The sequence below is a fragment of the Aethalodelphis obliquidens genome, unplaced genomic scaffold, assembly GCF_003676395.1.
Source record: "Aethalodelphis obliquidens isolate GAN/ISIS:26980383/991018 unplaced genomic scaffold, ASM367639v1 scaffold20, whole genome shotgun sequence".
NCBI classification, from domain to species: Eukaryota; Metazoa; Chordata; class Mammalia; order Artiodactyla; family Delphinidae; genus Aethalodelphis; species Aethalodelphis obliquidens.
Window position 1 is genome coordinate 7,398,059 of NW_020837964.1, and position 10,013 is coordinate 7,408,071.

Below are 10,013 nucleotides of genomic sequence, written 5' to 3' on the forward strand. Positions count from 1 at the left end.
TGCCCTTCTGCTTTCTAGATGACCAGGGAAGATTGTTTTAGTCTTTAGTTGTGAATGGAATCCATTTTGCAGTGACTGAGTTAATTCTGCTTTAATCATTGATGATGCTTCAAAGCCCCTAACCAACTGCAGCTCAGAAGCCAGTCAATAAAAAATAAAACTGTCATAAATGAGAAGGGCCTGGGGAGCATAGTTGGCTGGAGCCTCCTGAGTGCCTCTGGCTACTTCTCTCAGATTCATCACAAAGTCATCCTGCTGTTGACAGTTTGGTTCTGACTGTGGCCCCTTGTTACGGGCTGACCGTGTTCCCCCTACCCCCAAATTTATATGTTGAAGTCCTAACCCCCAGCACTTCAGAATGTGACTGTATTTGGAGATAGGTCTTTAAAGAGGTAATTAAGTTAAGATGAGGCCATTAGGGTGGATCCTAATCCAATATGACTAGTGTCCTTATAAGACAAGGAGATTAGGACTCAAACACATACAGAGGGAAGACCATGTGAAGACTAGGAGAGAAGATGGCCATCTACAAGCTAAGGAGAGAGACTGCAAAAGAAGCCAACCCTGCTTACACCTTGATTTTGGACTTCCAGCCTCCAGAGCTGTGAGAAGATAAATTTCTGTTGTTTAAGCCACTCAGTCTGGTACTTCGTTATGGCTGCCCTAGTTCTGATAATGGACTTGTGCCTCAATCTCTTTCTCTAGGACATACCTCCTTCCCCCGACGCCCGCCCCAATCTGATCTTTCCAATCCCTCTCCGAGGGGCTGGTTCTGTTGATCGTGGCTTGATTCTCTGTATACACTTTTATGAAGCCAGTTCTCAAGACTCATGAGCATCACAGCCCCTGGATTGCTTGCTGAGATGCTGTCATGAGTTTTGCTTGCCCATCAAACTTCTTTTGGGAAACCTCCTTTTTCCCATCCCATGTGTTTGTAGTAGGGCTTAGTCATAGCATCTGCCTTCCTTCCACTGAACTACCCATCTGGACCATTATTCTTGATCAAGAAACATTTCAGAGGGAGAATCTAATGGTTTTATCTTTTTTTTTTGGTTGCGCTGGGTCTTAGTTGAGGCTCGCTGGCTCCTTAGTTGTGGCATGCAAGCTCTTAGTTGCGGCATGCATGTGGGATCTAGTTCCCTGACCAGGGATTGAACCCGGGCCTCCTGCATTGGGAGCATGGAGTCTTAACCACTGTGCCACCAGGGAAGTCCTGAGAATCTAATGGTTTTGGTGGCCAGCTGGATATGGGGAGAGAGAGTAGAAAATATCAGTACTCTGGCTTGGGCATTTGGATGGATGCTTGTGAGACTGGGAACATGGACAGAAAAGAAAATTTGGGAGAAAGTGATGAACTTTGGCTTTCAACAGCTAAGAAGTGAGCTGATAAAAGTGATGTTTTAGGAAGTCTCATTTAGGATTGATGAGAGTCTGGAGGTTGGGAGACCAGGGAAGAGATAATACTTGATCCTGATGTGAGAAGAGAAATGATGTTATTAACCAACCACTTCTGCCTAAAGGATCATGGCAAATGCCGGGTTCAGTTGAACATGGTTTTTCAAAAGTGGACCCGGAGGCTGTTTGCTGCTGTCACCAAGCAAGTCACACCTTCCCTAACTTACTACCTGGAGTCAGCTCAACCCTGGCTCTGGCTTTGATTGGAATTTCACAAAATGATAGAGGGGCAACCATTTCCATTAAATCGACTTCTGTGGGCTTTGCTTGGACCAGAGGGCATGACTCTTTGGGGACATTTGGAGGCTGATGGACAAACCAAAGAATTCCTACAAAACCCTGAACGTTCCATTGCAGTTAAGTTCTTCATGGACATATATAGGTGAGAGATCAAGTGAAAAGGGGAAGGAGAATATGGGGTTAGACTAATCCACAGTCCCAGCATGGAAAGAGGCAACAAGGAGGAGGGTTGTGGATGAGTCGTGTTTTGGGGGATCCACGGGACGCGTGTTTTTTTTTTCAAAACTTTAGACTGTCTTGAACATTCCAGTTACAACTTCTCTACGGGCAACTTAAGTTTCAATGGGAGTTTGCTAGATTTCAGTGATAATGAATACAGGTGGCTACAAAGTTAAAGTTTAATTTAGTTCAAATAAAATATTTACTAAAAAAAAAAAAAAAAAAAGTGGACCCGGAGATGTGTTGGGGAATGGAAACTGGAAAGAGTCCATGATTTTGCAAGGTAGAAGGAAGGGCATTTGAAGTTCCCAAGGGTAATCAAGAAGTGAGGAGGTGAGAGAGAAAGATGGAAAGAGGAAGGAGGAAGGAGAACCAGAGACCTGTCTCAGCCTGGTGCTCCCTTGTGGAGTCAAGTGACTGCTGAAGGCAAAGGAATCTAAAGCACAAGATATCCAGTGTTTGATTTTAAGTTCTTTGCTTTGCTCCACCCACCTAAACTTTCCATTTCCCCTAAGCACACAGACTTCTTTGGTTTTGCTTTTAAAAGGAAATCGAGGAAGGGTCTGAGTGTGGATATTTTCAGAAAAGCAAGAGCATCTATGATGTGATAGGATGCACGCCCTGGGTGGCCTCAGTTGGCAGCTGGGTTTCACTTATACTGTTTGTTATCTGCCTCAGGTCTGAACTCACCAGCTGGGTCTGAAACCTCCCTTTAGATTCCTGGGTCCCACCACACACCAGAGGTGTCTGGCAAGCATTTGTTGACTGACTGATTGCCTCCAAAAGGTTCTCCCATAAGAAGTCTCCCAGTGACCCACCTCGCAGTTCTGTCCAGTAGGCTGGCCTAGAGAATGCTGCTCCAAAGATAGTGCAGAGGTTGCCCACTGCCACTTTGAGATCACAGTAAGGGAACTGGCTGCACTTAAAGAGGCAAAGGTTCACTCAGCAGCTTCAAAAACATTTTTTTTTTCAGCCAAGTTTCTGTTCTGCTAGCAGTTCTTGCTTGTGACCTAGAAGCGGCCAGTGCCCCAGGGAACGATGCTGTCTAAACTTCCTCCTATTTCCTGGCCTCCCCTCCCCCCACCTCCACTGGGCACTTGGGCTTCCCAGCAGCCTTTGCAGGCCTTTCCCGCACCCCTCCTCCAGCCACGTCCCTGCTCGGAACCCTCACCCTATCAGATGCAGGCCCGCAGCTGGACTGCAGCCAAGGGCAGCCATGAATGTTGGCACCGGGCTTAAATCCACACTGGCGTCCCTCCTGCCTGCAGCGGGTCCAGTCTGGTCTTCCTGTGCTAACTTCTCTCTCTGCTCTGGCCAAGGTGCGTGTGCAGAGTTTCTTGGTCCAAATCATACACTCACAGCTGGGATTTGTGTTACTACATGCATTCTGAGCTTTGTGGATATGTACTCCAGAAATGTCTGTAAGTTAATTTTTCTTTTGCACGTTGGTTTGTTTGATCCATTAATGAATGCACCCCTCCACTTTATGACATTCTAGAGTCCTCTTTTCCTTGTCTTTGAATGGAAATGATTACTTGTTTGGTTGCCCGGATCTGGCTGGGAGCTGGGCCAAGAATCCCCTCTTACACACACCACTCAGTGCCCACACGCATCCACAGTCCTCTCAAAAACACTGACTCATCCCCTCTATCAGCATCATTCATTCACTTACAAGAATATTGAAGCCTACTGGGTGCCAGGGGCTGTGCTAGGCGTTAAGGGCACAGTGCCAAAACAAAACAATGGCCCTGCCATCCTGGAGCTTGGAGTCTAGTGGAGGATATAAATAAGCAAACAATTTAATCTACTGATGTAAGAGGAAAAGATGGGAACACCTAAGCCAGACTTGGAAATTCAGGGACAGTTTTAGGAAGAAATGCCATATGCATGGTTGATGTTGACATTAATGGTGGCCTTAAGGCATGCTGTGTATGTATCATAGAAGCAAATTCCATAATAGCACCAGACATAAGGAAACAGGGAAAAACATCGACTCAGTGGTTTTTCCATTTCTTGGTTCAAAATGTTTTCATTGGCAGCCTCTAAAAGTGGAATTGTAGTTTATTGCTTGTCACCTTTTCACCTGTAGAATCTGTACTTTGTAGAGTCAAGACTTTTATCTTTGTAGAGTCAAGACTTGTTCATCATTCTAATAGATAAACTTATTACCCTATGGTAAAGCTCCAACTGGACTGATCCCCCCCACCGCCCCCCGTCTGCCCCTGCTCAAGGTCAGCCTCATCTCTAAGCCCCGCTTTCTGGATATTGACCATAAACTTCTCATAGAATGAGTGCCTTAAAAATATGTGCTGATGGGTGGGATAGGGAGGGTGGGAGGGAGATGCAAGAGGGAAGGGATATAGGGATACATGTATACGTGTAGCTGATTCACTTTGTTATACAGCAGAAACTAACACAACAGTGTAAAGCAATTATACTCCAGTAAAGATGTGAAAAAAATATGTGCTGATATATACACTATTGATACTATGTATAAAATAGATAACTAATGAGAACCTATTGCATAGCACAGGGAACTCTACTCAATGCTCTGTGGTGACCTAAATGGGAAGGAAATTCAAAAAAGAGGGGATATATGTATACATATAACTGATTCACTTTGCTACGGTAGAAACTAACACAACATTGTAAAGCAACTATACTCCAATAAACATTTTAAAAAACATATATGCTGAAGGTGGGCAGACAGGGAAACAGCGCCTATTACTTTATATATATATGTAACCAAATCCACCAGTAACTTTGGAAAATTTAAATTTGGAGTTAATTCAGGTAAGTCATAGTACGTGATATTTGTTGAGTGCTTACTACGTGTTAGGTGCTAAGAGCTTGATATGTGTGCCCTCATTTCATCCTCATAACCACCCAGGGAAGTAGGAACTATTAGCTCCCCAGGGTAGAGATGAGGAAAACGCACAGCCGGGTTGAGTAATTTGCCTCATGTCTCACAGTCAATGGCCAGGCAGGGTGAGAACTCAGGGCTCCTTGCTTTGGAGCCTGGGCTCCTGACCACACTGACTCTCAAAAGTACTACTTGCTTGGGCTTCCCTGGTGGCGCAGTGGTTGAGAGTCCGCCTGCCGATGCAGGGGACACGGGTTCGTGCCCCGGTCCGGGAAGATCTCACATGCCGTGGAGCGGCTGGGCCCGTGAGCCATGGCCGCTGAGCCTGCGCATCTGGAGCCTGTGCTCCGCAACGGGAGGGGCCACAGCAGTGAGAGGCCCGCATACCGCAAAAAAAAAAGTACTACTTGCTCGTTGGTTTTTCATGCACAGAACAAAGCTCTCTTTAAGAGTTTTGATGCTTCAGGTGGAGAGGACGTTTGGTCTCAGGAATCTGATTGTGGAGTGTGTGGAAAAGAGATCGTGGAGAGAGAGTGTGTGTGAACCATGGCTGCCTTGGCCTTTGGGCGAGGCTGTGGACCCCACTCTTACAGGTTTGACCCTCGCCCAGGGCCACCAGGAGTGGGTGGGTGGGTAGGTGGGAGCTGAAATCCAGCACAGCTTCCCATGTCAAGCCCAAAGGGGGCGCCCTTTTCCAGTTCTGCAAAGGTGCCTGTTGCCTTGCACATCAGCGCTGGGCCGTTGCCCACCTCTTCCTCCCAGACACGCTGCTCTGTCTTGCCTGACCTCAGGTGCAGACCCAGCTCTTCAGAGCCCATTTTTGGCCTCCGGGCCTGCCCCATGTAGATTTGAGACTTTGTAGGGCCAACATCGTTCTCCTTGCTCTGCCCCAGACTCACACTCAGCCGCCAGGATCTCACACGTGGAGATGGATTCGGCTTTCTGACTTTCCTGGGAGGAGAGTTCCAACAAGAGCAGAGCATTAGGGAAAAAGACAGAAAGAGAAGAAGAGGAAGAAATAGCATGGGTGATGGATTGCTCATTTGTGGGCCTTAGGAGAAAGGGGCCCACATCTCCAGCCAGGTATAATCCCTACCTTCTCAGCCCTTCCCAGCTAACAGGGGAGATAAGTTGGACTAATGGGATCAGCAGACATTTACAAATAGGTACAAAGCATCGAGTTTCAATTTCCTGCAGGCTACTTGTAAGAAATATTAAAGGACAGATATGAAATCAACTAAGTATATCCTTGGAAAGCTAACTTCTCTGGCCAGAATAAGAAATAAAATATCTGTCTCTTATTAAAAGATACATGTGCTTCCACAATACAGGGGATCCGTGTGTGGGTGTGTGCATATGTCATTAGTTGTGCCTGCCTAAGTGTGCCCATACTGGTGTGTGACTGTGTGTTTGCATGTGTGCACGTGGAGCTGTCTGCCTGCAGCATCGATAAAGCACAATGTTGCAGTTGCTTTGGAAACAGCATTCTTGCCCTGGCACAGCTGGGGACAAGGGGGTGTGGCAGGCTGTGACATGGCCGTGTGGCTTTGATTCCCTCAGGGATGTGGAGGATCTCGGGCACTTGGTGCCTCTCTTTAGTCTGAATACACATGGGCCACATGGGATAACAAGGTGTAGGGAGGTGTCACTTAAGGAAGTTAAGAAATGCTCATTTGGAGGCAAATCTGGGAAAGAAAGCCAGCGGGCTGTGTAGACATGCTCCTGGATCCTCGTTTTCTGCTCCCTGGAGAATGGCACCGGTTCCTCCCTTCAGTGAGGTCTCTTCCAGAGGAAGCAGTTATGGGGCGAGGTGTTGCCCCTTTCCAGCCACTGGGGGACACGACTTAAGGCATCCTAGGGAGCACCCTATATTTGTTTTACATAATGGAATGCTAGCAGCCACATTGTACTTTGGGGAAGAGAGGATTTGGGGGAATCCTGCTGGGCAAATGAAATGATTCAGTGAGAAAAAACCCGGTTAGAGTAATGGTCTGTGGAAAAGCTTATAAGTACAAATATAGATTTATATAGCATATGTGCTGGTGTTTTTTGTTTGTTTGTTTGTGGGGTTTTTTTGGCCACACTGAGTGGCTTGTGGGATCTTAGTTTCCCGACCAGGGATTGAACCCGCGCAGTGCTGGTGTACTTTTGAATGAGGTGCTTATTCTCAGACCTTAATAAATAATATCATTAAATCATTTAAGAAAACTAGGAGCTAGACAGTGCAAATCCAGGGATGAAAGATCCAGTCTATGTTCTGACGGAGTTCACAGAGTGTGGAGAAAGTGTTTAATTCAAGAGATAATTGCAACAAAGTGTGATTTGTGTGAAGAAAGAAGTACCAGGTGTGGCGGAGCAGGGAGGAGGGAGGCGAACCAGAAGGGGTGGGGGATGGCAAGCTCTCCATCCTCCCACCAAGCCCGTTCCTTATTCATACCAGCCTGGGAACTTGTCGTTCCTGACCAATGAGTCAGGAGAGGAGAATGGTAATGAGTAAAGGAATGTCAATGTCAATGTTACTTGGGTGGGGGGGTGGGGGTGCGTGTGTGTGTGGGGAAAGCCCACAGCAGCAGGCTCTGCTGGATGGTAATCTGACAGATGAAAGCACTGACTGCAAATTGGTGCCGCTGTTAGTGAATACGCATGTGACTTTGCAGGTGACCATCGAGTGGGTGTGAGAACACGGGTCCTAATGATCAGGACACGCAGAACTGTCGTTTGTTTGGTTTGCAGGATGGCAGGTGCTGTGCAAAGAACTCTGCAGCCCCTCATCTCATTTAGTCCCCACTCATCCTCGTCCCCAGTGGACTGCCCTGGTGGTCCAGTGGTAAGACTCTGCGCTTCCACGGCAGGGGGCGCGGTTTGATCCCTGGTCGGGGAATTAAGATCCCGCGTGCTGCACAGGGAAGGAAGGGAGGAGGGAAGGAAGGAAGGAAGGAAATGGCACTTCAGCGAGGTTAATAGGCAGTGAAGCTTCAGGTCTTTATGCCTTTGCTTCCCCCAGCTTGGTGAGCAGTTTCTCATCCCTCCAGGGTCCAAGTGATGGAGGAAGGAGGGAGGAGGGGCCATGAAAGATCTTACTTGGCAGGTCCTGTCTTGAACTTGTGGCCACATCAAAAGGTTGAATGAAGGGAATATTTTAGCTCAAAAAAAGAGAGGTAGACTTGTTTAGCTTTGGAGGAAAGGGATCACTGGGAAATAATAATGATGGTTAAAACTATCTGAGTCCCTTTTTCTGTACTGTGCAAACACTTACATAACCAGAGGTGACTACAATTACTTTTTCCCATTTTACTGTTAGGGAAACCGAGGCTCTGAGAAAAAAGTAATTTGTCAAGGTCAGAGAGCTTCTTAAGTGGAAGACGAGGGGTTTGGGTCCAGAGGCTTTGACTTCAGAACCTGGTCTCTTAATGACTTTGCTATCTGAAGTTGGAAATCGATCAGGAGAGGAAATTACTATTCCTTAAAACTTGACAATTTGCCTTCTTTCTTGGAAATATAACCAGACTGGATAGAATTTCCTGTTAATAGCTGGTATTGAAGCAAATCTAATGAAAATGTGTAACCTGAAAAAAACACACCACTCTCTGAAATGGGACTAATTTATGATCATAAAGGGATCTCTTGTGTTTGAAAATAAACAACAACTTGATTTGATGGTATGTAAAGAATTAGGAAAACAGGGCTTCCCTGGTGGCGCAGTGGTTGAGAGTCCGCCTGCCGATGCAGGGGACGCGGGTTCGTGCCCCGGTCCGGGAGGATCCCACATGCCACGGAGCGGCTGGGCCCGTGAGCCATGGCCGCTGGGCCTGCATGTCCGGAGACTGTGCTCCGCAACGGGAGAGGCCACAACAGTGAGAGGCCCGCATACCGCAAAAAAAAAAAAAAAAAAAAGAATTAGGAAAACAAAACAAATCTCAAGGGAATGAATTTGTATACCTAGAAACTATCTCAAGAGAATTATTTCTTGCATTGTATACTTGGGAGCATATTTCATACAGTCGAACTTGCACCCGGAAATAACTTGTGGTAGGAAATAAGATATCCTCCTCCCAACTCATGACCTGTAGGGAGAGAAGAAGAATATATCACTGATAACGGTTTTAGCACAGGAAGCTGTGATTTCAGTTTGTCCCTTTCTCAATGCTTTAGGTTAGGTGGTGCTCACAGAAGCATTGAAACACATTTTACATGTTACAATTCCCCAAAACATTTTTAGTTCAAGAGACTGAAATATTTTGGGTGGAAGTGGGCATTTTGGAAGGGAGTACCTTGCATACGCCAGTCCTCACCCCTTTATCCAAGCCATTCCTTCTGCATATCTTCATTGTCCCTACTTGTTGCCATCATGAAAGGCCCACAGATTGTCATCTGTTCATGGAAGCCTTCCTAATTGCCAAATGGGCTGTCTGCCTCCATTGAACCCTAGAGAGTTTTGCAACATTTTACCTTGTATGAGAGTTGCCTTTGTGTCTCTGTTCTAATTATAGAGTTCTCTGTTAGTAGGTAGGAGTCCAGCTTTAGAGCAGGGGTTGCAAACTATGGCCTGCAGGTCAAATCCAGCCCACAGCCTGTTTTTGTACGGCCCTTGGGATAAGAATGGTTTTTATATTTTTAATTGTCAAAAGAAGAATACCATTTCGTGACACGTGAAAATGATATAAAATTCAGATTTCATTGTCTGTAATTAAAGTTTTATTGGAGCAGAGTCACACTCATTTGCTTATGTATTGTCTATGGCTGCTTCTGAGCTGTGACAGCAGAATTGAGTAGCTGCAACCGAGACCACCTGGCCTGAAGCCTGCAATATTTTCTATCTGATCCTTTACAGAAAATATTTATTGACTTCTGCTCTAGGCCAGGTGTTCTCAAATTTTAGTGTGTACCAGAGTAACAGCGGGGGCCTCCTTAACACACAGATTGTGGGCCCCACCCCTGTAATTTCTGATTCAGAAGGTCTGAGGTGGGTCCTGAGAAGTTGCATTTCTAGCAAGTTCCAGGTGCCTCTGCTGCTGCTGGTTGGGATCCACACTTTGCGAATCCCTGTTCTAGACGTAAAGAATGGTCTTTGAAATCACAGATACATCTTTTTAAAAAAAAATAAATTTATTTATTTATTTATTTACTTTTGGGTGTGTTGGGTCTTCGTTTCTGTACGAGGGCTTTCTCTAGTTGCAGCGAGCGGGGGCCACTCTTCATCGCGGTGTGCGGGCCTCTCACTATTGTGGCCTCTCTT

General features: G+C 46.2%; 1 long non-coding RNA gene across 1 annotated transcript; it reads right to left on the minus strand.

Moving 5' to 3' along the window:
- Positions 1 to 426: 426 nt before the first annotated feature.
- On the minus strand, positions 427 to 8,626 carry LOC113627328 (uncharacterized). Its single transcript, XR_003435519.1, has 3 exons — positions 8,616 to 8,626; positions 4,946 to 4,949; positions 427 to 506 (listed from the first exon to the last, which is right to left on the minus strand). It is a non-coding gene; the product is annotated as an uncharacterized LOC113627328 (long non-coding RNA).
- Between the last annotated feature and the right edge of the window lie 1,387 nt (positions 8,627 to 10,013).